This window comes from Schistocerca gregaria, chromosome 3, assembly GCF_023897955.1.
Source record: "Schistocerca gregaria isolate iqSchGreg1 chromosome 3, iqSchGreg1.2, whole genome shotgun sequence".
NCBI classification, from domain to species: domain Eukaryota; kingdom Metazoa; phylum Arthropoda; class Insecta; order Orthoptera; family Acrididae; genus Schistocerca; species Schistocerca gregaria.
In genome coordinates, this window is record NC_064922.1 from 141,113,047 (window position 1) to 141,138,285 (window position 25,239).

Consider the following 25,239-nt stretch of genomic DNA (forward strand, 5'->3'; position numbering starts at 1 on the left):
TTCAGAAACAGCCGACTCGGGCGTAGAAACGAAGATGACGAAATAACTGTTTGCATGTCAAACAACGACACAACTGTGTTGACTGATATAAATTAGCTGTGTCAGCTGTGGTAAGCATCGTATTATTTACGATAAACTGTTGCTACAGAGTGACTCTGTAGCTACATGAAGAAAGGGTCGATGTTTTTATAACACTTCTGAGTGTGATGAACAACTCAAGTAGCAGGAAATACATTTGTAAGTCACACCTGAAATTTCGACGTTTTCTAATTTTGTTATTTCATGCTTCTAGAAGCGTAGAAGGTGTCATAGACGCATAGTGTTCTGTGACGTATTTTACGTTTACAGATGATGGAAAATAGTAAACTGTAGAAACTGTGTCCGCTTGTAATAAGTATATTAAGAGCCATATAAGTACAAATTACGCTCAAAAAACTGAGAATAGTTTTCAATTAAATGTATTTTTCGTAATTAATACACTGTGGGTAGTGACTTACAAATCAGAATACGTTTGTGAGGATATTTCCGCAAATTTTAAAACAGAGTGTACTCGCAATCCATGATTCCTCTACAGTAGAATCATTGGATCTAAAAACACTACTTGGTTCAATGATCAGCAGCAAATCTCAGCAGTCCTCTTATATAGAATGCAAAAATATGTCACTGCGACACAGTCATTGCAAACAGTAACCCAACTAAGAAAGGAACCACACGACAATCGAATTTTTTGTATTTTATACACTTATGGAACGAGAAGTCCAGAACTCGAATATCAAGTAGCAAAATCAGTTCGATATATAATTCTCGAGAAAATCACCATCGAAGTTTTCTGACCGTGTTTAATATGCAACAGCAAGATGAAGCTATCTCTAGAGATCATGTGGCCGTGTGCTAGAATATTCACCTGTCACATGTGTGTAAAGGGTTCGACTTGTGGGCCTGCCAAATTTTAAATAAACTTGAATATACCACGAACGCTTCCATGAAGCGTAAAATACGTACGGATGAATACGTACTTAATTTGTAATTTTTCTTTATTTAAACAACCTGGTCAGTAATATCATTATTTAAATTTTATTTTTGCAGTGAAAACTGGACTTTTGTAAATGATGTATAATTAGAAATAATAGGACATGCATTTTTCATAAAAGAGCAATTAGATATTTGTTGATCAGCATTTATGTTGTGAATTTTATTTTTCAGTGATGTTAGTATTCGAACTGAATCTAAAAACAAAAACAAAATAATGACTCAAACTAGACTCGATTTTCAATTCATAATTAGATACGCTCCTGGTTTAGACTGTCTGTGCAAAATACTGCAATCAATTATTCAAAATGACAGTCACAATCGCATTATTTATTTTGCTGCCAGCCGGTTTCAACCCGCGATGGAGTCATCTTCAGGACAATTTACACCATTTGGTCGCTCGCTAGAATCGTCACCCTGCCTGTGCAGAGTTACCAATCGTGCACAGGCAGTGTCATTTTGAATAATTGATTATAAGTAAATTAATCGCTGTCGTCTCCACACAACCATGTTGTCTAAAAAAAAAGTACTGCAAACTTAATATTTCCTACTGGACCAAAGAATATGCAGCGGAAAAGTTACATACAGTATCATTGACATGAACTTATTACAACAGATGCATATGATGTTCTACGTATTGTTTACATCAAGACATCAAATAAATAAAGGAAATTAAAAATAAATGACTAATTACAGGTTTTATCAATCATTTCAGTCAAGCATTGAACGATGTACGCCTCGTGATAAAAGATTGTCCAAAATATGCACTTTATACCATCTAAAAGATATAACAGAAACTGTCTATAGGTGAAAATGAAAGATTTTGGAATCGGTAGAATGCCCTGTTGTTACAAGAGAGTTTGCACAATCATTGTCACGTATGGCCCGACAATGGCCTGCTAAAATGTGACAGGTAACTTAGAAACCTACCAGATGTCTATGTTGATCTTTCCCTCAGTAAGTATGAATCGACAGAACATGTACCTACCTGGCGGACTTCTAAGCTACTGCATCATTAAAATAACACAGCGGTTACCCTTAAAGTTGTCTTTCGACTTCTCATTCACTTGCTTGTTGACGGCTATACAATTACAAGAATTTTTCGCTCCGTTCTCAGCTGCCGGGGACTACGTTAAGACAATACTAATGTTGGAGTGGTAGCGCAAGAACCATTCTAATGAGCAAATATTTCCTCGAGGTTTCTTATTTTTATTTTCTTCTTCATCTTTTGTTTCATCCGTTTCGGAATTCGTTAGATCAACCACTATTTAATGTTCTTTGCCTTCATTGTAGCATAGTACTCTTTCTGTAGTATCGTAGCATACCGACTACTGTCGGAGCCGGGGCCTCGAAGATTCGTGTGGGCGTCGTCAGCGGGCCTTTGATCTTCGCCACCAATGAATAACCTCCACGTTACTGACCATTAAAGACAGCCAGGTCGGTGTTACAATTGGCACACGAGTCTTCTAGTTGCTGATTGGTGCCGAACGTTACACCGAGTTACTGATAACTGGCTCTACTGGCAAACGTTCAGTGTACATGGACGTACGTTCATGTCGGGTCTCTGCTAGAAGCTAGTCGCGTCTGCCACAGGCAGCACTTGAGTACACTTGTGTGAATTAATCTTCTGCTCACCTGGCCAAATTTGTATCATGACTGATCCGTTCATTAGATTTCGATTTTGACTTGTAATCTCTCTTTCTTTTCTTAGGTTAATTTTTACAGTTTTATCTTTGAACTTATTTCCCATGATTTGGAGTTGCTTTAAGTCAGGTGCGGAAAAGAATACGGATCGTGGGCTGTGTGGCACATTTCCCCCATCACCACGCCGCGCTGTCTGAGCCTGAGGAGGGGGAAGAGGGGGAAACTGCAAACGCATAGCATTTAAGTGGCAGTGCAGTAGCAATGCATGCGAATTGGTTTTACGTTTCACATTTCTCAACAACGCAGCGCAAAAAAAAAACAAATTTTCACTGTTATTTAATTATTTTTTGCATACCGAAGACAAAATTAATTTTTATCTGGTACAAACTGACGACACGCGGACAGAAACAGACAATATCACAGATCTTTGCTCTAAGGTTGGCACGTAATCTTGACTTACTTGCGTAACAGAAAAACAGAAGTAGATCGAAATATTGTAACAGATTTGCAAACTAATTATGGAGATTCGGAACTCTACCTGAGCAAAGCAATGCATACATCGTGGACACTTTTAACATGAAAGGATTTGCCATTTAAATGAGAATTGTTATGCAGATCAATTACATCAGCATATGCATGGGCTGCTTTCAGCTGGAGCGGAAAAATATTTCGAAAATAACTGAAACTTCCCTTTTGAATGTAAAGAACGGTAGTGCTGGAAAAACTCTTACGTTATTAGATTTTTCAAACAGCTAAGCAAAACTCAACGTACTCAGGCAGTTTTCTCTTTACTTATTCTGATCATCACCAAACTGACACACAATATTTTTAGCGCAACGCAATCTGACTTTCAATATTCCTACAAAAGAATGGCCCTGACTAACAATAACCTATACCTTTCATGAATCACTTACCTCACAAAAATCTTCGTTACTCGAACTACTGCAATACAGCGAGCGCCAATACTGCAATCTAAATAAAAGATTGTTAACTACTGAAGGCATTAACTACTGATAGGCAAAGTTAGCAAATGAATGATTTTGATAGAGAACAAACAATGTATTTACCTTAATAGTGTTCAAAAGTCATAATGTATATCAGTTCATGACATCCAGCCTTACAAATTTCCTTTTTCTGACGGACACACGACCAGATCGTCCGCTCTCAAAACTCTGCCATCTCTCTCCCCACATCCACCACTGCTGGCGGCTCACCTCCAACTGCGCAACGCTACGCGCTGTTCACATCCGACTGCCCAACGCTACAATAGCGAATATTCCAACAATGCCAACCAGCCACAGACTGCACACAGCACAGTCAGCGACTTTCATACACAGCGCTACGTGGCGTTACCATCATAAAAACCTTAACAGCCTACTTACATAGCTCGGAAACAGATATAAGATAGTAAAATGTTCACAATACTATCTCTTTAATACTTTCAAGGCCACAATGAGTTCTTCAGACCTTGCATTTCTCTTAATGGCACTGAGCTTAGGAAACTGGACTAGGTTTGCCAGAATGTGACCCTCCTATGACGAGATTTTATTTTAAATACATCCCCTTCGGATCGGAAAGAAGTTGTTTCTCACCTTGCAATGTTTCTCTGCGGACAATATGCAGTCAAATCCACTTGAAGTGTGACTTCTACAATGCTTTTCAAGTTTTCTAATTTTTGTTCCTGCATTTTTTTTCCTTCATAAATTCAACAATAGCGAGTTTTAGGTCGAAAAATCGTAATAGGCATGGCCCTTGACTTAATCAACGTATTTTGCAGTAATGTACAGGGTGGTCCATTGATAGTGACCGGGACAAACATATCACTTTTTTCGCTTTGTGATAGATGGCGCTGTAATAGACACAAACATATGGCTCATAATTTTAGACGAACAGGTAGGTTTTTTAAATTAAAATACAGAACGTAGCTACGTTTGAACTTTTTTTTTCGGTTGTTCCAATGTCATACATGTACCTTCTCGAACTTATAATTTCTAAGAACGCATGCTGTTACAACATGATTACCTGTAAATACAAGGAGGTATATAAACTACATAGAGTGGCTATCTGTGAGGTAACAGCGCTCCCAGCGGCAGCAAAAAGCAACACCGGCGGCCATTTTTTGAAATGTCTACATGACAGTATATTTAGTATTTACATTTGGTGTATACTCCATGGGTGTATAGTACGGGCGTTAGGAAATCACTGTTTTCCGGTTGTAATTTGTTTTAAAAGTCTTATTGACTGATCACGAATCATGCCCAGTGTATGAGCAGCGTACAATTGCGCTAATAGAAGTGATAAAACAACTGGAATATCATATTTAAGGTGAGTATCTAAATACGTGTTGTACTTAGCGTCTTGTGCATAATTTTCGTGTTTAAGCTGTATAGAACATGTAAATAAGCTATTGTATACACGTGCCTTTATTTTTAGATTTCTTCTGAAAAAGAAAGGGCTGTTAAGTCGGTGGGTAGCCAATATGGGGCGAGATAAGTGGCAGCCAACTCAATATAGTTACATATGCTCGTTTCACTTTGAAGATAGATACACATATAGTACAAACGAGGCGACTTCTGACAAACGCAGTATCGACAATATTTACGTTTGCTGACCATCTTCAGAAAACAACTATAGTATAGAGACAACCAAGGAAACGGACTGTCAGTGGAGAATCAGCTTCCTTATCAAATGAACCAGGTAAAATAGTTTTCCTGTTATTTATTTGTTATATGGGTTATGTGTGAATTTTACTATTAATCAATGTATGTTTAAAGAAAATAAAGCTTAATGATAATACTTCATTTTTGTAGGTGAAAGAGGGAATCAGAATTATCATACAGATCATTCTTATTGTATGCTTAGCACCAAAAAATTGAAACAGAATTATGAGGCACTACAGAAAAGGACTGAGAAGCTGAGGAAGCAAGCGGAACATGCAAGGAAAAGTGTTTCAAGAAAGAAGAAACAAATTGTGACATATAAAACAATGGTTGTAGGCCTAAATTAGAGACTTCAAGACTGTGCTTCTGAAGTGATAGGATGTGACAAAACTAGTGATATTCTGAAGCACTTTTTGCAATGGAAAGCAAATGTTCAATTCCTGAATATCCTAAAGATATAAGACAGTTTGCCCTTACACTCAATTTTTACTCCTTCAAAGTTTATAATTATTTGAGGAAGTCTGTTAAACTGCCCCATCCTGCGCTGTAAATTGGTCGTACTGAAGTATTTAAAATTGTTTTTGACCTAATCTATATGGAATTGCAATGAAATGAGCTGCAACATTTCGTAATAAACTTTTCAATTAATCGATGTCAGAAGTGTGTTTCATTTCTTTTAGCCTTCATCATTATATGTGTTACAATAGAGAAATCAGATTGTCAGTGCAGATTGGCTTTCTTTTTTACGCCATGCGTAGTAAACAATAACAACATCCAGTATTAGCAGACGACGGGTAGGCTGCATCTTGACGTTACAAGACATGGCGGCTCTCTTTTCAAGTTGCTTCAAAGATGGCGGTGCCATAGCCAGTCTATGTTGTTTATATAGGTCGTAGTGTAAATACCACATTAATGCAATAAATGCTCAAAATGATGTCCGTCAACCTCAGTGCATTTGGTAATACGTGTAACGACATTCCTCTCAACAGCGAGTAGTTCGCCTTCTGGAATGTTCGCACATAGCCTTCTGTAATGTTCGCACATGCATTGACAATGCGCTGACGCATGTTGTCAGGCGTTGTCGGTGGATCACGGTAGCAAATATCCTTCAACTTTCCCCACAGAAAGAAATCCGGGGACGTCAGATCCGGTGAACATGCGGGCCATGGTATCGTGCTTCGACGATCAATCCACCCGTCACGAAATATGCTACTCAATACCGCTTCAACCGCACGCGAGCTATGTAACGGACATCCATCATGTTGGAAGTACATCGCCATTCTGTCATGCAGTGGAACATCTTGCAGTAACATCGGTAGAACATTACGTAGGAAATTAGCATACCTTAGATTGCCATCGATGAAATGGGGGCCAGTTATCCTTCCTCCCATAATGCCTCACCGTACATTAACCCGCCAAAGTCGCTGATGTTCCACTTGTCGCAGGCATCGTGAATTATCCATTACTCAGTAGTGCTGCTACAGATGTGTGGATTAGCCGCCTCAGCAGCTGAAACACCTACTTTGGCATCATCATTTGTTGCAGGTCGTGGTTGACGTTGCACATGTGGCTGAACACTTTCTGTTTCCTTAAATAACGTAACATTCGGCGGACGGTTCGGAAACTTGGATGATGTCGTCCAGGATACCGAGCAGTATACATAGCACACGGCCATTGGGCTTTTTGATCACAATAGCCATACATCAACACGATATCGACCTTTTCCGCAATTGGTAAACGGTCCATTTTAACACGGGTAATGTGTCACGAAGCAAATACTGTCCGCACTGGCGGAATGTTAAGTGATATCACGTACCTATACGTTTGTGGCTATTACAGCACCATCTATCACACAGCGAAAAAAGTATTCCAACTAAAACATTCACATTTCTTTACGTACTACACGAATATGCAATAAAATATGGGGGTTCCTATTTTAAAAAACGCAGTTGATATCTTTTTGACCTATGGCAGCGCCATATAGCGGGCCATCTGGTTTCCCCCTTCAAGCTAGTCGAGTTTCGTTCTTTGTAGTTTTTCCGTTCCACGCTTATTTCGTTAGATATTTGGCCCGGTCACGATCAATGGGCCGCACTGTATAAATTTCGGTTCCATCGAAAACTGTAGCAGCTGCCGATGGAATAATGTCACCAAATTCTTCACGTGCTACTAGCCAGCAAATTTAGGACAAAGTGCTTCTTTCATTGTCAGCAGTATCTTTAAATTCTTTCAGCATGGTATTGTAATCTTGCATCAAAGGAAGCTTGCAGTACGCGTCGCTTATGCGACTGTATGATATGTACTGACAATGCTTGTCCGTTTCTTATGTCACCCATTTATTTTTAAAGGCTTATGACAATATTTCGCTAGACTCCCTCTTTTTGTGGAAACATCGACTAGACCTGCGAACGTCCTTCATGCCAGGGACAAACAGTGAAAGGAAAACAGCGCTGACACCACGATTCTGCCGAACTGAAGAGAGTTGCACCGACCGACAAATGCCGCACCGCAATACTAAATAAAATGTCACGCAGTCCCGAGTACTTCCGAAAAGAACCGACGAAAGCCGAGACAGGTTCAGCCTTGGCCCCACCACAGGCCACGCATACTGCATGTGTGAGGTTTGGCTTGCCATGGCCAGATCGATTTTAAGTCCTTCTCCATTGCCGTGAACCAATTTAGTTCTTTTTCTTTGTGGAAGTAGTATAAAACGTTTTTCAGTAGTCCATTTCTGTATATTCTGAGGATGGCCTGTAAAAATCAATTCTTTTTCTCATTGGGCCTAAGAGTTTTGCCGTTTTTGACAGAAGGCTTCCGTTCTGATGTGGATTAGTTTTCTTTTCTTCTGGTAATCCGATTACTAGGAGTTTTCTTAACATCTTCGACTATATGATCCCTAGCTTTTCAACTGGGTCAAGGTTGGCAATAGTCAGTGTTTCGGCACCCCATACGGTTTACGCTTTCCATGAGAGTGACTTTTTGATATACGTTTTTGGCGAGTTCACAGACTAATTCAGCTCTATTTCTTTTAGATTCCATTGTCCTTTCCTCGAGTAAATTGCAGCTGGTCCATTCTCCCAATTATTTGAAGTCTTTGAAGACTTTGTATTTCTTTTCTCCCACACTAAAATGTTTCGGTGAGTTTTTTTGTGTTTGTAATTACTTTGATGTTTTCAAAGACTGCTTTGTGACATAAGTTTTTATTATTTTTGTAGTTCGAGAAGCTTCTTCACAGGTCTCGGTTAGTAAGGCATAATCATCTCCAAAAGATAGGCAAATGAATTTTTTACTTATGCAAACTTTTGAACATGGCTGCTTGGCTCAGTGACCGTCTATAAATTGAAATTAAAACAAATGAGCCCTCGGTCACAAGTTTTTCGCCTTATTTACCAAGTTTCAACACCTCTAAAAGTGCCTTCATCAAAATTTAGACATTTAAAGTCTTCCATAATATAATTACAAATTTGTGGGAGGAAAAAATTTATTTATATAAAAAACTGTATCGTTAGTCAGTACTTACAATTTTTTTATATAAAAACTTTTTCTTCCCACAAATTTGTAACTACGTTATAGACCACTTTAAATGTCTAAATTCTGATGAAGGCACTCTTAGAGGTGTTGAAACCTGGTAAGTGTTGTTGTTGTTGTGGTCTTCAGTCCAGAGACTGGTTTGATGCAGCTCTCCACGCTACTCTGTCCTGTGCAAGCTTCTTCATCTCCCAGTACCTACTGCAACCTACATCCTTCTGAATCTGCTTAGTGTATTCATCTCTTCGCCTCCCTCTACGATTTTTACCCTTCACGCTGCCCTCCAATGCTAAATTTGTGATCCCTTGATGCCTCAGAATATGTCCTACCAACCGGTCCATCCTTTTTGTCAAGTTGTGCCACAAACTCCTCTTCTCCCCAATTCTATTCAATACTTCATCATTAGTTATGTGATCTACCCATCTAATGTTCAGCATTCTTCCCTAGCACCGCATTTCGAAAACTTCTATTCTCTTCTTGTAAACACTATTTATTGTTCGTGTTTCACTTCCATACATGGCTACACTCCATAAAAATACTTTCAGAAACGACTTCCTGACACTTAAATCTATACTCGATGTTAACAAATTTTTCTTCTTGAGAAACGCTTTCCTTACCATTGCCAGTCTACATTTTATATCCTCTCTACTTCGACCATCATGAGTTATTTTGCTCCCCAAATAGCAAAACTCCTTTACTACTTTAAGTGTTTCATTTCCTAATCTAATTCCCTCAGCATCGCCTGACTTAATTTTGAAACATTCCATTATCCTCGTTTTGCTTTTGTTGATGTTCATCTTATATCCTCCTTTCAAGACACTGTCCATTCCGTTAAACTACTCTTCTAGTCCTTTGCCGTCTCTGACAGAATTACAATATCATCGGCGAACCTTCTGCATGGATTTTAACTCCTACTCCGAATTTTTCTTTTTTTTCCTTTACTGCTTGCTCAATATACAGATTGAATAACATCGGGGAGAGGCTACAACCCTCTCTCACTCCTTTCCCAACCACTGCTTTCCTTTCATGCCCCTCTGGTTTCTGTACAACTTGTAAATAGCCTTTCGCTCCCTGTATTTTATCCCTGCCACCTTTAGAATTTGAAAGAGAGTATTCCAGTCAACATTGTCGAAAGCTTTCTCTAAGTCTACAAATGCTAGAAACGTAGGTTTGCCTTTCCTTAATCTTTCTTCTAAGATAAGTCGTAAGGTCAGTATTGCTTCACGTGTTCCAATATTTCTACGGAATCCAAACTGATCTTCCCCGAGATCGGCTTCTAAAAGTTTTTCCATTCGTCTGTAAAGAATTCGTGTTAGTATATTGCAGCTGTTACTTATTAAACTGATAGTTCGGTAATTTTCACATCTGTCAACACCTGCTTACTTTGGGATTGGAATTATTATATTTTTCTTGAAGTCTGAGGGTATTTTGCCTGTCTCACACATCTTGCTCACCATATGGTAGAGTTTTGTCAGGTCTGGCCCTCTCAAGGCCGTCATTAGTTCCAATGGAATGTTGTCTATTCCCGGGGCCTTGTTGTGATTCAGGTCTTTCAGCGCTCTGTCAAACTCTTCACGCAGTATCGTATCTCCCATTTCATCTTCATCTACATCCTCTTCCATTTCCCCAATGTTGTCTTCAAGTACATCGCCCTTGTATAGACCCTCTACATACTCCTTCCACCTTTCTGCTTTCCCTTCTTTGCTTAGAACTGGGTTTCCATCTGAGCTCTTATATAAGTCTAAAAAACTGTGACCGAGTGCTCAATTGTTTCAGTTTTATTACCTTTGCTTTTTCTTTTTTCCAGTATGAGCTTTCGCGTTCCATTCTCTGACTACTTTTCTAGCGCACAGTTAAACAGCAATGAGGAGAATCAGTCTTTTTTATTTATTTATTTAATTTGTTTTTAGAACTGCATCGTACTTCTTTAGGAAGTTGATGTCCAGGCGATGACCTACAAGCTATGAAGTAAATGGAGGAGGACCAGTTCGTAATTTTCTCTTGTCAGTGAAAAAAATTAACCATGTCGTGCTCGGGGCAGCGACCCCAGCATATTTTAATCTTCCCATCCTCAATACTCATTAAGGCTGCACACTGCCCCTTAATCAGCGCCGTGAGAGTGGAGCCAGTAGTATCCCGGATATTACACCTTGCTCCAGCGGGTGCAAGGAAAAACACTGGCGCCAGTAGTAGTGGCGACAAAGTCTGGCGCACTCGCGCGGCTACGGCCCGTAAAACGTCGAGATGGCACGCAAGGTGCCACTAGCGCGTCCTGCCAGCGTGTAATAAGTCGCCGGCTTTACTGCCGCCCGGGCTGCGGTGCTTGCTGCGGCAGGAGCACGGTAGAGATGGGTAGTTCGCGAACGAACGGGTGCAAAGGAACGGTTCACAAAGATGAACGAAAGGACCGAGGAACAAATTTCAAGAAACGATCTGTTCATAATTCACTTTTTTTTTATTCATATATTTTTTGGTTTCATCATCTTGATTTAGAAACTAAGTTTCAATAATTTGCTTAATTTTTAGTGTAAGAAAATTCATATAAAACGATTTTCGTGTATCTTTCATATACAAAACATCACATTAGGAAGGCTCTAATTATTTTTAAGTTTGGTTGTTTCCAATTTCCATTACCTGCTAGTTTGGTTTCTTTGAAAAAAAAAGGGGGGGGGGGGGTTGTGGGTCATTTTGGCTCAGTAGGAAAAATGGTGCCTCTCCATTTGAAAATACATAGATTGCCATAACATCGTATTTACTTATTATCTCAAAAACATTTGTTCAGAAGGGGTTTTCAAACCAAAAACTTTATTACTGCGAACTTAATAATTATTATTATTGCTGCATTAACTTTAATAAAGCAACACAAAAACCTAAATTTTACTAAGTGTGTGACGCAAGTAAGAAAAAACCACATTTTATTTTATGCTTACATTAAGTCTCTACTTCGCCTACAAACTCAGAGACAACGTGAAGTGTATATAGGGTGTAAACGATTATTGTTTACGACGTAGCATAGCTATGTAGTGGAAGTCGAAACAAAGAATTTTGTACAAAACACTTGTGGTCTATTAAGTTGGGAAACAGCCACCAACAGGTTTACAAGACCCATGCGCGTCGAGTGAGATTTACATGTTCTCTTCTCCAGCTCTCCACACATCGTCATCGGTTGTTTCGCCATTGTTGTTTGCATTAGCTTGTTATTTCTTCACTGCCTAATTATTGCATGTTTGTCTGTTTGTTTTATCTACTCGTAACGGGCAACACATCGTCCGTAATTGACGAGCAGTCTGTACTCGGGGCCGGTTCCTCGTGCGCCATCCTAACTATTTCCCTGCGATCAGCCACACAAAGCTACAGTTGGCTAAACGAGAGGTTCTGCAGAATCACAGAAATTACTTCCAAAAGTGTGTAAGAATTCTGTAATGAATAAAAAACTTTATACTCCTGGGGGGAGGCAAGTGCCCCATCTTGGTGCCCTCCATCCTTCAGTCACCTACACTACTAGTTTTCAGTTTTCAAAAAAAATGGTTCAAATGGCTCTGAGCACTAAGGGACTCAACTGCTCTGGTCATCAATCTCCTAGAACTTAGAACTACTTAAACCTAACTAACCTAAGGACATCACACACATCCATGCCCGAGGCAGGATTCGAACCTGCGACCGTAGCGGTTGCGCGGTTCCAGACTGTAGCGCCCAGAACCGTTCGGCCACTCCGGCCGGCTTTCAGTTTTCGTAAGAACTATATACCAAGCACAAATGAACGGTGAACGAGTAAAAATGAACGGTTCCCAAAAAGGAAAGGTCAGTAGTGAACTAGTTCCCAAGGGTGAAAGTTTGCCCGTCTCTAGAGCGCGGTGTCTGTGCCCCAGTCGGGCAGCGCGACCTCTGCCTTCTGCCTGGGCCGCGCCGGAGCTGGAGGAGGACCTCAGGGGTCGGCGCGTATTACAGGTAGGAAGGGCAAATCGGCGCCTGTTAGCCACCAGAGAGGGGCCTGTTACGTGGTTTTCCAGGCCCGGCTCATTACTGCGCCGCTACCGGTTAATTGAAGGCCGGCGTCGCCGATCACCGTCGCGGAGGGGGGGTGGCCGCCTGCCTCCGGCACCCACTTCTGAGCCCGATCGCTGATTACGCCTAATTCCACGGCCGGCTCTGTCGTCATCCCAGCCCTCGTTGCGTATCGTTAGTCAAATGAGCAATCGCCCCCGGACGTCTTTAAAAGGTACCTTTGGCCGATTTCGTGTGTACGGCCGTGTGTGAGAACGTATGTGCGTGTGAGCGTGAGCCTCACCTTCCGAAGCATTCTTAGTTCCTGATTCGAGTTCAGGCGAGCCTCATCATCATTATCACAAGTCGGTGAGCTCATTGATGACCGTCGTGACCCCACGAATCAAGTGGCTCCATCCTGGACAGTTACCACGTTTTCTTAGGGGAGATGGCCCCAACAGTGCGATCCACTTTTTGAAGCTATCTGAACCGTGAATTTACATTCAAAACCTTTTCTTAAGAATGTACTTTATTTACTGCAGAGCGAAAATCTCATTCTATTAACACATTTAATCACACTATGTGAGCGTGGAAGTAGTTGCCAGTGGATAACTGATGAAAACAAATCAATTTCTTTCAATAAATGGAAATTTTATTCCTAAAGGCATTTTTTAATTTTTTATTCGGAGGCAGAAAGATCAATTTTTTTATAGTATGATCTCTCGGGCTGAGAACCTTGCTGCTCCCATTTGACACGGCCGTAGTCTCGACCACTCACAACAACCTCTGAAAGACTACAGTGGTGCAAATCTGCAATATAACAGATTATTAGATATTTTAACAACTCACACAAGCACATATATTATGCACCCCGTAAAAGAGATGGAAATGGTACAAAACACTAACATTAAATTATTAACTTGCCACCGAAGGTACAACTTGATTTTTTTAGAAAAAAACACTTACGGTGGAAGGGTGACAACTTTATATAATAAAATAACCATTGAAATAAAAACCCATGAAATGCAATCTTACATAAAATATACAAGGTTAGCCAAACATGCTCTACATTCTCTATATTACACATATACCGCCTCTCAAGATGATAGGTAAGATAAAAACATATTTCAGGAATTCGGCCGTAACACTTCAAGCAATAAATTCGTTAACAGCGAATCCGGTAAGCCTGACAGAGGCAGCTATTAACGTACGGCAGACCGACAGACAGTCAGACACTAACTGCCCAACAAATGCGGACGAGAGACAGACGAACAAGCTAGGGATGAGAGACTGGCCAAGAAAACAAGTAGAATTTAACAAGTAAATGAAACAACATATCACGAATTACTTAACTTCTAATAAACTGCGAAGTCTCGCGAAGACCTGGCGCAGCACCCTCAAAACGCTCTCCCGAACCATCCGGTGCCAGCCGCTTCAACGGACGTAGGAAGGCGCGCCGATCTCCCGTTGCACGGCGTCGCAGCTCGCACCGGTCAGACCGATGTCGTGGGTTGACTCCTGTTGCTCTCGTGTCGGCCGCGAAGCCACTACCCCTCACTATACGTCGAGGCCCACTGGACTCACGTCGCGACCTCACATGCGCCGACGCTTTAGGCTGACAAGTCATCTTGTGTCTCAGTGCGCGACCGACCAACCGATCGATCCAACCGCCAACGACCGTTGCTTGAGCAACTCGAGCAGACTGTGTCGTGTGGTGAGCGCACCACAAACCAGACATCATTACGCATCCCCACTACATGTAACTTTCGTAACGTTATAGCGTTTTTTCGTTAATTATTTGCAAATGAGGGCTCACCAGTGTGAGTAGCTGCAGTGTGATTCGTGCGACCTTAACCTACATGACGATATAGATGGTTTCACAATGTTAATCACACCACTGTGAACCTGTCCTTGCTAGTACATACTGAAGAGATGAACCACTGATGACGCACGAAGTAATTCAGTTCTTCCTTGCTACTCAAAAACTGATATGAAAAAAAGGTTTGGCTGTGTGGGACAGCCTTGTACTGAGAAGTCCTCCTCTATTATTATAAAGAAAATACGCGTTCTATGTTAGTACTGATGAAAGATTCAAAATGTAAGCTTGAGTGGGCTGGGCCGAGGTAATTTCTCCATTTTCTATCAGAGGAGCCAAGTCAGATTACAAGAATACTCAGCTGGTGCAATTTCCCGCTATAGGTGTACTTGTAGTACCACCTTGTTCGTACCTCACTCCATCTTCTAACGTCATGCATCCGTTACTACTACATCTTTGCTCACTTGAAAAGCGAAGCGTAGGAATAAAGATTATGCCTCCCACATCGATGGTACACCAGACATCCCCGGGAATTTGACGCGAGAATGTGTGATATTTGAAAGGTGGAATGATGACTTAGTTCGTATCAGCAGTTCACTGAAAAATTCAGCTTAATAAGTCCACATGCTATAGCAAAATAACGTCTTTCACAGACACGGGAACGCCCTCACCACACTTATTAAAAAAAACGTTTTCAGGGCTCTGCAATTTGTAAGTAGGCTGTTTAGGTTCTTATATTGGTAACTCCGCCGTCACGTAGCGCTCTGTATGAAAATCACTGACTGTGCTGTGTGCAGTCGGTGGCTGGTTTGCATTGTTGTCTGCCATTTTAGTGTTGGGCAGCGGCAGCTGTATGTGAACAGCGTGTAGCGTTGCGCAGTTGGAAGTGAGCCGCTAGCAATGGTGGACGTGGGGAGAGAGATGGCGGAGTTTTGAAATTTGTAAGACTGCATGTCATGAACTGCTATATATATTATGACTATTAAGGTAAATACATTGTTTGTTCTCTATCAAAATCTTTCATTTGCTAACTATGCCTTTCAGTAGTTAGTGCCTTCAGTAGTTTGAATCTTTTATTTAGTTGGCAGTAGTGGCGCTCGCTGTATTGCAGTAGTTCCAGTAACGAAGATTTTTGGTGAGGTAAGTGATTTGTGAAAGGTATAGGTTAATGTTAGTCAGGGCCATTCTTTTGTAGGGATTTTTGAAAGTCAGACTGCGTTGAGCTAAAAATAATTTGCGTCAGTTTAAGCACAGTTATGTATAATTTTTCCAAGGGGACGTTTCAAATTCAATCGGTGAAAACGGAACCCTTATGGGATAACTATTTTGTTCTTTCTCTGTTTTCAGTCTGTCTGTCTGACGGTTAAAAGAAAAAAAATTAAAATCTCAGGAACGGGGAAGGGGTAGACGTATCAAGTTGAAATTTGCGTCTCATATGAATGTTTACAGTCTCTTGAGAGTGTACGAAATTCAAGGTTAAAAGTCAATGCAGTCAAAAGATAAGTCCATTTATGTAATATGTTTTGACACTCGAAAACTCGCGCTTCAAAACCTTTAAAGTATTTGCCATTAACCTAGAAAATTGAAATTTGGTAGGAAGCATGGGTTCATAGTTCAACGAATTCCGATAATTGTTTAATCAGTAACTACATCATAAGAAAAAACATTTGTCTTTAATTTGTTATCCGACTTCAAATTTAACATTAAAACGTCCTCGAAAGTCTTGGAATTTCCGGGACCGATAATTTATCAGTATCAATGTTTATAACAGTCAAAAATTGTCATGATCCTCGACTTCCGGATTGGATGAACTGACTGTACACGTAGTGCATGGAATCCTCAGCCCAGCGCTGATTCCACTTCTCGGCGACGTCTAAAACGCCTGTGGCCCGAACACTGACTCAAGGTGACGTTCACGATTTCAGGTGTGTAGCTGGTGGATTCTGTAAAGCGTTCTTATAGGGCGTTGTCTTCTTAAGAATTTGCACCTTGACAGCTTGTCTTCTGAGATCCAGCAAAGCAATACTGGGCAGAACGCTCAACCACTGAATGGAAATTGGCGTGGCAAGCACAAACTCACCGACAAGCGTCAGAGTGCTCCACAAACTACAAGATCTCCAAAAGGGTACACTCTTTCCAGAATCAGCAATAAAAAAAATTTTCCCTGTCCGTCTGAATGTGATGAGCAACTGGCAGTAAGCACAACACAACACCAAAGTCTGAAAAAATTTCTCTTAGAGGAGTGTGTGCAACGTAAGATGCTCATCAGGCAATTTAGAACTTATATTTCCTGACGAATTAGTTCCTTAACACTGATGTTTAATATTGTAACTAAGTAACACTAGCTTGCTAAATAGCGTGCTTGCTCTCAAAGCTGAATTCAGCTTTAGTGAATCTATAGTCTGCAATCCTTGTTTGCAAAACATAAAGACACCAACACGACCCAAATTCAAAAGGAGAGAAAATTACTTTTCCCGGCAACACTTACATAAATGTTTATCTCTGCCACATACAACCGTTCTCCATCAAATTAAATGTAACAATTCCTAATTCTCAAACACACTGCTTCAATAATTGTAACAAAATAAGCAATCTTTATTAATAAAAGGTAATGTTCTGACTGACTGACTCACCATCCCCCAGTTAAAACCGCTAAGGATATAAATTCCATGTTTGAACAGAGTGTGGATCTTATACTATAGGCATCGCTTCAGAAGGGATTGAACGAAATTCCACTCCTAAGGAGGTGAAGTAGAAAATGAAAGGCTTTTTGAAAGTATGTAGCTATTAAAGGAAATTTTAAGCCAGAACTATGAAAACTGGTATTTGGTTTCTGTCAGAAAGAAATACATGTTTCAGCACTTACGGAAGTTCGATCACTGGAGGGGTAAAATGACGGGTGAAAATATTTTTGAAAACAAAAATAGCTAAAGAATTACCAAAGAATTTTTAAGGCTACATATATGACAACTGATACTGAACATCTCCGTTAGAAATTTTAAAAAAATCGTGCTTCAGCGTTTCTGGAAATTCAGCTCCAAAGAGAGCACAATAGGGGATGAAAATTAAAAAAAAAATTCTTTACATTAAAAAAATTATATATGTGTTGATATAAAGAAACATTTGGTAGGGGATGAATGTTGCTACGGAAGTAACTCCAAAATAACGTAAAAGGCGCGATTAACAAAAACTTTGAATTCCAGCTACGAGAATCGATTTTTGATCAGAGATACATTCGGAAAAGACCCCACTTCTATGGCTTTAATTAGAGTGGAAAGCTTAGAAGATGTTGCAATTTGTGAACAACATAAATATTCGATTAAATAAAAAACGAAAAACAAAAAAATTCTGGAGGTCATATAATCTATGCGAGAATCGGAGCGGACGCTGAGCTAGTTATACACAAATATCTGTCTCGATTATTTCAGCAATGCCTATTTTTTCCAATACAGGCATTTATACTTTGCTTATGAGATATTAAGTCACATGTGTTACGTCTAAGATCAATAGCAAGGAGACATAGGAACAGAGAGAGTGTTCTCTCGGTTTTACATAACCACTTTCAATCGTTAAATTTTTTAATACAACAGACGCAGATAGATCTGTTTGTATGGCACACCGAAACCAGTCCATCACACATGCAGTCCCTATCACTACCAAGCTCAATCTCTGTGTCAGTTCACAAACAGTTGATCCTGCCACTATTTTATGTCCACAGGTGACACATGGCCCTACTGCTGCGTCTTCAGTAATTCATGAAATGCAAAATCTCTCACAAAAATCGGTGCCCTCCTCTTAGCATTCAGCTCAACGACAAAAATGTAAAATTTATTAACTGCGTTATTATCATTCTCGTATAGAGCATAAACGCGCGTGGGAGACTATAAAAAAGCTATAATGAAGGGAAAAGTGTTAGAGACCTCCAAAGAGCTGGCCATATACGAAAAAAAGCACTGTAACCCACATGTTAAAGGTTGCATGATAAACCGCATTTCTATTTCCCCAATAGTTTTCCTTTCAGTAACTGATGACTTCGTCTCTGCCAGCACTTCTCAAAGTCGTTATGCAACCAGTATCGATATGCAGTGTAGTTTTCTTGATTTGTCTCTCTCTCTCTGAGACAGTGTGGTGGAAACGTGTTGCCAGCATCTCGTGGTCGTGTGGTAGCGTTCTCGCTTCCCACGCCCGGGTTCCCGGGTTCGATTCCCGGCGGGGTCAGGGATTTTCTCTGGCTCGTGATGGCTGGGTGTTGTGTGATGTCCTTAGGTTAGTTAGGTTTAAGTAGTTCTAAGTTCTAGGGTACTGATGACCATAGATGTTAAGTCCCATAGTGCTCAGAGCCATTTGAACCACTGAAACGTGTTGCCTGTGGCAAATGCGCACCCTCCGACTTTCAGGTAGCTAGCTGTTGGTTGGGATGTGCGTAAGAGGAGTTTATTTCACACTTGCGTACTGGAGTTGCGTGTGGAGTATACGCAGCTCTGTAGCGGCAGCTTTAGCCGGTAATTTTGAAGAGAAGGTTCAGTATATTAGTAGTGGTTGCTAGTAGGCAAGTTGTTGCAGTCGATTTACGCGGGTGGTACTTGCAATTATTTTTTTTTGTAATTAATTCCGAGTGGTAAGTTTGTGATAATTTGCTAAGACGAGCGGCTCGCCATGCGCGACGTGTTATAAAAGTATTCTTAGTTGTCATGAAGCTGACTACAGGATCTGACAGTGTTTACTTAGTCTGAAGCATTACGTGTTCAGCTTTCTCTTTATATTTTACAAGTTTGGTCGTACCATATAACACTATTTCCCGTGCACTTAGATCTGAATACGAATGATTACTAAAATTCTCGAGAGATTTTCCATGTGTATCTAGAAAGCCAAATGGCTCATTTTCTTCGCTTAATGACATTGAAGTCAATATACGTGATTTAACTGGGTTTGCAGTAGCTCATTCCAACTTTCTTAAATCATTTAGTGAATATTTGCGCATATTTTTGATGCAGCTTATGTCTTCCGCCATTTTGCACGCACATCTTGCAAGACACGGCTTTCGTCTGTTAATGGTTGCAAACAGTGCAGCTGATGAATCAGTTCGGAAATGACGTAATTTCCCACAATAATAGTAATGGATGCCCTGTTCCTCGCACACATATTTTCAGATGTGAAGATAAGTTTCTTGGTCGGTTACTAAGTGCAGAGTTATTGTGGGAGATTCTTTATCCTGTGTACACCTCTTCCAAAAAGTAAATTGCAGAGTTCAGCTCATTCGATGTACGGCATTACTCAAATAACTGCCGGCGTGCGGTGGCCGAGCGGTTCTAGGCGCTTCAGTCCGAAACTACTCGGCTGCTAAGGTCGCAGGTTCGAATCCTGCCTCGAGCCTGCATGTGTGTGAGGTCTTTATGTTAGTTAGGTTTAAGTAGTACTAAGTTTAGGGGACTCATGACCTCAGATGTTAAGTCCCATAGTGCTTAGAGCCATTTGAACCATTCTGAACTCAAATTACTGCTAGCAATATTATAAGCAATTACTCATTTCCGTATACAAATACATACGGTGATTAAAACCAGGGGCCATGATCCGTACTGCAAAATGTTCAGCTATTGTTAGTCACCATTGCATTCTTCTATAATTTATACAATCTTATGAGAAGCCTTTTCTACAGTGGTTAATGCTCAATGATGAAAACTATGTCAGTTTTTCCCCCGTTGCGGCACTTTTTTCGAAGGTTTAAGGTATTAAGTTCAATTCTAATTCGTTTTGGTTGACATATTGCTCTACGAAATTGTGTGTTTGGATACGAATTTGTTCATAAGAAGGCGTAGTGTTACTAAAATAATGTTTAAGGATGCTACTTGCATTAGTAGTCCAATCTTCAAAAACAGTAGTACCTTACAGTGTGACCACGTAATGCTCGGAGTCAGTCAGTAAGGAGGGATAAGGGTATTCGTGAAGAGCCACTGAAAATAGAAGACAGCGGCGAAGAGGAATGGAGACAAACTGTAATCATAGGCACTAGTAAAATGTAGACATTTTTCCAGTGTTTATAACATATTTTCTCACAAGATTTCCGAAATACAAAATCTAACTTTTAACTTCCTCATAACAGGAAACGGCATTTCACCTCACTCAAGAGCAAGCGTAAATTTTGTAGTAGACGACTTGCACCTGAAGATGGGCCTACAGGGTCTGAAACGCATCCTGTAATTTAGTAAAACAAGAAAAAAATAGTGAGTGAAAACGATTCGAACTTATAGAGTACTGAATACTGTCGCGTCCGCACCAGCGAAACATGGATAAAATTAAAACGTTTAAAGATTGAAGTAAGCCAATGATGTGGATCCTGTGGAAGTTTTTGAGAGTGGAGAGCCAGGGACTCAGCCGGCACGTTGTCTGGGCAGTAGCAATGGCGGCGGCAGCGGCGGCGGCGGCCAGGTGTCCCTTATCTGGGAGGCCATCTGGCCGCTCGCGCCGCCCCCGCAGACGCCGCGGCGATTATCGGATGGCTGCACCAGCCGCAGCGAGCTCCGTGACACAGCAGGCAGCGCTCCTGCCACGGTCGCCACACCAGCACACCCAGCGGCCGTGTCGCTTCGCTCTGTTCTCTGCCGAGATAAGGCCCTAGCCTAACTCTTACGCTGTTGCCCACCTTCCTGTTTACTGGCACAGCCTTGACGCAACTGTCCCTTCCTTATCACTAAATAAAAACACGTACATTCTCAGTTGATAAAGGAAACAAGTTCCTCACTTATTCATTTTCTCAATTATTTATTGTTACAACAGTGTCTGAACAACGCCTTACTGCATACGCAGCAAGTTGAGGCCTGTGTCCTGTAACCTGAGCACTGTGATACTTGCACCCAAAAAAGGTCGAACGAAAGTCCACTACTCCCGCAACTTGCTCGGGCTCATACAGCTACAGCTGCCCATGCAGCTTCAACACGATACCACAGTTCATCAAGAGTAGTGACTGGAGTATTGTGACGGACTTTTGATCGGCCATCGTTGACCAGACGTTTTCAATTGGTGAGAGATCTAGAGAATGTGCTGGCCAGGGCCGCAGTCGAACATTTTCTGAATCCAGAAAGGTCCGTACAGGACCTGCAACATGCGGTCGTGCATTATGATACTGAAATGTAGGGTTTCGCAGGGATCGAATGAAGGGTAGAGCTACGGGTCGTAACACACCTGAAATGTAACGTCCACTGTTCATTGCGAACAAGAGGTGACCGAGACGTGAAACCAATGGCACCCCATACCATCACGCAGGGTGATACGCCAGTATGGCGATGACGAATACACGCTTCCATTGTCCATTCACCGCGATGTCGCCAAACACGGATGCGACTATCATGATGAGGAAACTGAACCTAGATTCATCCGAAAAAATGATGTTCTGCTATTCGTGCACCCAGGTTCGTCGTTGAATACACCAGCGTAGGAGCTCCTGTCTGTGATGCAGCGTCAAGTGTAACCACAGCCACGTTGTAGGTGTCGCCACCAGCGCCAACCTTGTGTGAATGCTTTAAAAAGCTAATCGTTTACATTTCACATCAGCTTCTTCCTGTCGGTTAAATTTCGCGTCTGTAGCACGTCATCCCGAGCGAGGTAGCGCAGTGATTAGCACACTGGACTCGCATTCGGGACGACGGCGGTTCAATCCCGTCTCCGGCCATCCTGATTTAGGTCTTCCGTGATTTCCCTAAATCGCTTCAGGCAAATGACGTAAAGGATCCTTTGAAAGGGCACGGCCGATTTCCTTCCCCATCCTTTCCTAACCCGAGCTTGCGCTCCGTCTCTAATGACCCTAAATCTCCTCCTCCTGTAGCACGTCATCGTGGTGTAGCAATTTTAATGGCCAGTAGTGTACCTACATTCTCAGTCGATAAAGAAAACAAGTTCCTTAGCTATTCATTTTCCCAATGTTTTCTGTTATAATAGTGTCTAAACAACGCAATACTCCATACGCATCCAGTTGAGGCCAGTGTCTTGTAATCTGAGCTTAGTGAAACTTGCATCCAAAAAAGGTCGAACAAATGTCCACTATTCCAGCAACTTGCTCAGACTCATACGTGGTTTTTCACTTTATGATTATGATTGATGAAGAGGATGTAGTTGCTTGGTCAAGACTAACATGTCACACACCTCTGTGGTCGAAGTCACATTCCTACGTTGTACACCAGCGAGTAAGCCTGTTCCCGCCTCTATCGTAGCGCACGGAGAGTTTCCTTGTTTGTCCTCTATGTCTTTTGAGTAGTTGTGTACATGACGTCGTTGTTTGTCTCTTCAAGTCTCGTGTTTGTGATTCACTTCTGACGCGGCATTGTGTTGCGCCATGATGTCGTCCATGGTTCCCAGGGACAATCCACACACAGGTGACGTCAGTTCTGAGAAATCCACGTGGCATGTGCAGCCAAGTTCTTTAGAAATTCATCAGTGTCACCTCAGAACAGGTTCACACGGCTTACTTCGATTCTGAATCGTGAATGTCATGTCAAGATTCTCGACCCACTTCCGGCTGACAGGCTCCTTTTGTAGCATGGGCAACTAATCCCTTCCTATCATACCGATGGCTCCAATAGTATGGCTGCTCTCGCGAATGCGAAGCTGGAATGTACAAATATTAGATTGTTCAACACTCCGCCCAAAGTTATCACAGCTTTCTCAAGACCGTCCTGCTTCCATTAGGGGACACACAGAACATACAGCGGGAACACTGGACCCTTCGACATCGATTACAAGTGCGTCTTGGAGATCGTTCCGTTGACGTGGTGGTCAACCCGAATATCCCCTCCCATTTTCAGGTGTATGGATATCGGGTATATGTAACATACACTGGACAAGACTGGGTAGGTTTTGTACGTAATGAGAGTGGACACTTCCGCTCAAATTGCCCGTGTCTTGCATGGTCTTAAAATACGCTTCTGAAAACTTAAAATGGTACCTTTACGGACCGGTTCACCAAGTGATAGCCGTTGTGCCTACCCAACGCAGTCTTGCGTGATAGACTCAGTGCATTTGCTCGGTTTATCACGTGTAGGGACTTCGTCTGTGTAGTTTCTGTGGCGCCACAAGCTCCACTTCCAAACTAGCGTAGATAGATGCACGACGATGAAGAGCCAGACACGATTCCTCTTCCATTCGTCGCTCCACTGAACAGATTCCGTCTGAGAAGGCCTCTCGCATCCCCAAGTTCAGAGTGGGTGATAACATGTTTGTTGCCGTTCGAGATTCGAAAGCGTCCGTCACCCCCTCCGTTGTAAATTCCGTGATCGAAACCGCTTCTTCGGAATAAGAGGAGGATAGATTTGTTCTGGGGCCCCGTACAACATCGACGGACGTGTCATACATTCCACAGGCTGTAACGTCCTCCCACCCTTCTTCTACGAATCCGGATGGGGAAAGCATGCCACAGGCCGCTGCTGATCAGAGCCAGATTGGCACAAAAATGGTTCAAATGGCTCTAAGCACTACGGGACTTAACATCTGAGGTCATCAGTCTCCTACAACTTAGAACTACTTAAACCTAACTAACCTAAGGAGATCACACACATCCATGCCCGAGACAGGATTCGATCCTGCGACCGTAGCAGCAGCGCGGTTCTGGGCTGAAGCGCATAGAACCGCTCGGCCACAGCGGCCGGTACAAGTGTACCAGTGGAACATGTGGTGACGGTGGAAAACGTACCGTCAGTTTTCGTTTCCATTGACTCCTAGGAGCCGCACGGCCCGTCTTTGGAAGAATGGGGTGTATCCTCTGTACCTAGAACTGAATTTCCGCAGGATCATCCTTCCCTCCTCCATATCAACCACGTTGCCCCATGCGGCAGTCGCCTTCGCACAAAGCCGCAACAAACAGCATTTTCAACCTGAGCATTAAAAAAAGGAAGTGGAAGACAGGGATTCGCTTCTCTTAACATTCGAATTCATCCATTGACTTTGCAATGAACTGTGGTACACGACTTTAAAGGTCGCTTGCGCGTAATCAGCTGCGATGTTGGTAATAAATAGATGTGAACGGAATTAGTTCCGAGATTAGACTTGCGGGGCCGCGACAATTTATTTACGATTCAAATGCAGATGTGATATTTTTAGATGAAGTATTATTTGACAGTTCTTCTATTCCCGGTTTCTCTACTGTTTTTAAGGTCTCTCTTGAACTATATACTGGTACTGCGTTATTTTACAGACGGAGAGTGACACTGCCTGATATCGAAGTTCTTGATAATAACCGTAGAATAGCCTGCCCCATTTGTGGCCTTACTTTTATTCTTCTTTATACCCCTTCACGATCTACCAGCCCCACAGATATAAAGAGGATATAGTTCATTTATTTCGTAAAACGTCGCAGAATTTTAATTATGTTTTCCGTTCTTTGGATCAGTCTCCTAACTTTAATTGCATTAAGGAACTAGACGATTTGGTGCCCTCTTCGCAAATACGCGAAGCGTAGATTGCTCACTATCTAACTCTTGCCGGGTACACGCGTTTCACAGCTACTTCCAGAATCAGACTCGATCGCTTTTATCTTTCTGATTCTTTACGTGGACAGCTGTTAGCAACGGACTCAATACCCAGTTGTTTCAC